This window comes from Haemaphysalis longicornis, unplaced genomic scaffold (assembly GCF_048455015.1).
Source record: "Haemaphysalis longicornis isolate Haplotype H1 unplaced genomic scaffold, Haemaphysalis longicornis Haplotype H1 scaffold_7, whole genome shotgun sequence".
NCBI classification, from domain to species: Eukaryota; Metazoa; Arthropoda; class Arachnida; order Ixodida; family Ixodidae; genus Haemaphysalis; species Haemaphysalis longicornis.
Window position 1 is genome coordinate 126,429,830 of NW_027526422.1, and position 3,889 is coordinate 126,433,718.

A 3,889-nucleotide genomic window follows, 5' to 3' on the forward strand; every position below is an offset into this window, starting at 1 on the left:
CGTCGTCCTCGGCGAGACACCTGAAATTCGTAACAGAAGCGATGCGATCGAAAATGAAAACTAGCTGGTTTTCCCAAGGCCGGGTCCAGAGTGCCGTTCGACGGTATTATAAGCAGTGTACTATATCGACGTTCACCGGCGTTTTGTGGCAAAATTGCCGCGTCTGGCGCTATATCGCTCTAGATAACGTAAAGCTAGGCAACATAACCTAAACATAGCATAAGATAACCTAACGCACACAAAGAAATCATTTGAAACACAAAAACTAACCTAAGGCATAAAAATTATACTTCAATAGAAAGATGAAAAAAAAACCGAGGCAAGAACCTGTCTTGAACCACCGCCCTTGCGAGCACGAACCTAAGGCGGATCCTCAAACTACAACGACAAAAGCTTTGGACCGGTGCTAGCTTAGTCTTAAATATTCGAATGTCGTCGGACGGCACTCGAGCCATGCCTGCAGCGGTCAGCTGGAGTGCCGTCGCACGGCACTCTAGACACTGCGTTTTCTCAATCTTGGGCGGGATTCGTAGTCTATAGCTCTGGAAGAACCGCGTTACGTTGAGCCAAGTCAGTTCCGAACCCACGGCCATTCGTAACTGTGCAATCTGCTGTTCTTTCGAAATAAGTGCGGCTGACGCGGCCCGTAATTTAATTAATTTTGAAAGCGAAGCTAAAGAACGCCTTGCAAAACCTTCGAAACCCTCTCGCTGGTGCTGGCGTTTTTCGTAAACGTGATCGTGGTAGAAACAAATTAGCAAATAGAATTTCTGCTAGCATCTGTTTAGCTATGTTATCACTTTACAAAAAACTTTTTAGAGTCATTTTTGGCAGTTTGGAATCTGCGGATGTCCCCAAATTTAAAAATTCTGCAGTAACTATGATGTTCTTTTCCTAGTCCGAAACAGAGAGTCAACTTTTCCACAGCTTGTGAACGGCTCTGGAACCGAAACTTGCGTGGTGCGGTGAGAAAAAAGAAAATCTCAACAAATATCAGTGCCTTATACCTGAAATTTTTGGGTATGTTTTAGCCTGATACGCAAAATAACCTTGAAAAAGACCTTCCCAGAACTTCGTACTCTAAATATAACTAACTTTCTGTAAAGGGGATGCATGACGCCACAAGCGTCTTCGTTGTTTACTTCGCCGGCGTTTCATGCAACCGCTATGAATTTTACCGGGTTAGTCCTTTGTATATGTGTTATTCTTAATAGCATCTGTAATAGCATAGGCTAACTGTTTTAATAAAAAGGTGCGGCCAAGCTCAGACTTAAAAGACGAGTCAAACAAACTTTTGTGGCAATCGGTGCACTGTGAATGCTCACAGCGAAGACGACGTCGACGTAAATGTGCCGGCGACTGCTGCAAAGCCTAAAAACTTTCGGAAGAATTTGAAGTGCCGCTGCGCGATCCCGTTCGGCAATGCAGTAGAATTCAACGTGTGGAAGCCATATCATCTTTTTTGGCACAACAGGCCTACGTTCCCCGAGCGGTCCACGTGAGCCTGCCCAGTCTAGTTTCAAAAGCAGAGGTGTTCAAAAGCAGAGGAGTACAGGAAAGCACTTTTTTCAAGCTTTATTGCTCTCCATCTTCAGGCACTCGATCTCTTCTCATTTTGAATGTTGCAGGCTGCTCTACTTCTGTGCCGCCAGTTCCTCGGCGCGGGCCATTGCTTCTTCAGCACGGCCTCCTCCAACTCCACCACCGAGGGCTGCGGCCGGCGTTGCAGTGAGGGCTAAGCAAAGAGAATCGAAGTAAGGTCAAAGCGTGGAAGCTATTACAGAAGCAGAGTCTAAATGGTTGTGTCCGCCTGTACCTGTTTTAAACAGCGCCCTCAAACTTTATATAATAGAGAGCTTTGTTCCGTTTATTTAATTGCAGAAAAAATGGCTACAGTTGCCATTGTAATTGCAGGTGTACGGATAGCAACATTGTAACCGTTTCCGAGTCCTTTATTTTAGCGAGCCTTAAAGTGGACTGCCCGCATTTCAAGTCGAACGTGCGCGGGAAATGTAGAAAACGCTTGCTGGTTAAACTCTGATGACACGTTTTTGGTGTTTTGGCATAATACAATTCCTGAAGGTATATCCTGCAAATCATAAACTGAACTACGCATTTTGTCTGAAAAGTACGCGTAGTTTTGTCTCACAGGGAGTCAACGTCTATTGGCCTATTTATGCTGTTCTGAGCAAATTGGGGAAGCAAATGGAAGTATCGAATACCCACGTTCGTAAGCGGTGCCAGCATCAAAGCTGACAAATGCTTTTCAGACATGGTGTATTGTTGCATAAAAGTCCATTCTGTCTGTCTCCGTAGACAACGCAAGCTTGCACCAAAATCAACACTACTCCTTTAAATGTTTCGAAAACAGTCTACATTCTTTCTCAGAACCTAAACCCACACAACGAAATTTGGGCTGTGCTGTAAATGTTAGACATAGTGACATCTATCTCCTTTTCAGCTTCTTGACGTAGAGTCTTTGTGCCGCTATAAATGCTACATCTTCCGCTAAATAATTAGTGCGCTGTTATACTGCGATGCATTGGCCGGTTTTACAAAAATTATTCGTTCTCAGTCATTCCCGAGGTTTCAACTGTATACTGCTTCAGAATTAGCGAGAACATCACATGAAATCTTTTCTCTTTTTTTAAATAGACATGTTGGCTCATTTATTCAGTACAGGTCTGCCATTAGTAAGAAACTCCATCGAACACTAACGTAAGACACAAGAAATCAACTTCATTAGAAAATATTTGATTTGAATCATGTTTGAAAAGCGTCACCTAGGATGACAGCGACGAGAAGCAGAAGTGGGAGTCCAAAGAATCGAGCCATCATGTCTCTTCTGCGAAAAAGCGAAAACAAAAACGGAATTCCCTTTTAATTAAAATTTTAAACCGGCAACGGTGGTGGGGAATACATAATAAAGTTCTATTTTGTCACATCATAGAGATATGCACTGAACTACGTAATAGGCGATAAGTATTTTACGTGCATTAATCATATTAGCCAAATTTGTTTGCCATCAAATTGGCATTGCACAAATACGGAACAGTTATATTTTAGTGCCGTCGATGGAACCTTTTTAAATTCAGCTGATTTGGTCAAACCGTGGAGTGTTATTATTTTATCATAACAACTTATTGAGTACACACAATAAAATTATTCTTCTAAGTAGAAAAGGTTGTTATATAGCAGTTCTATGATGTTTTCCTTCTAAAATCTATGAACTTTGTCTTTGACTAAGAATTATTTTGTAGTTAGCAGCTAAATATAACAAAAATACATTTGCACTATCTATAACTGTTGTGATGATAATTTAAAAATAAAAAATAACAAAATCAAGTAACGCTAAGAAAGTATGGTTAATGCTTTCCTTACCAATGCGAATTCCTTACACAAGAACAAGGCACAAATTTACTTCAATAGCTGGTAAAGTTTGGAAATTGGCGTGCCTTTTTATACACGACTGCCCTACTAAAAAATGGTACAGCCAATCACTAAGCGTTTGCTGAGATGAAAGACAAAAGGGAAGTCAAAAAATTAAAAAAAAAATCTCTATTGGCATAGCACCTGTAAATCCGAAGTGCAATGCACGTCGTCCCTGTTTTTATCGTAGAGAGAATACGTTAGAAGAAAATGACATCTGAGTCACCATAAATTGAAGTGCAAACGTTACCATTTGTACCGTTGCCCTTTGTACCCAAGAAAAACATGTCAATCTCCTCATCAAGACACGTCATCGCCAGCCTTTATCCGGTACCCAAACTAAGGTTATTGAATGCCGGAAAAAGTAATTTAGAAGTTATTGTTTAAATATCCCAATGCAGCTAGCGACGTTCATGGAGGCAGGAAGCGCTGAAAATAACATGTCATTACCGCCACGGAA

General features: G+C 41.4%; 1 long non-coding RNA gene across 1 annotated transcript; it reads right to left on the bottom strand.

Annotated features, from left to right (window-relative positions):
• Positions 1 to 1,586: 1,586 nt before the first annotated feature.
• On the bottom strand, positions 1,587 to 3,569 carry LOC144145058 (uncharacterized). The gene is made up of 3 exons (XR_013317412.1): positions 3,382 to 3,569; positions 2,784 to 2,845; positions 1,587 to 1,735 (listed from the first exon to the last, which is right to left on the bottom strand). It is a non-coding gene; the product is annotated as an uncharacterized LOC144145058 (long non-coding RNA).
• Between the last annotated feature and the right edge of the window lie 320 nt (positions 3,570 to 3,889).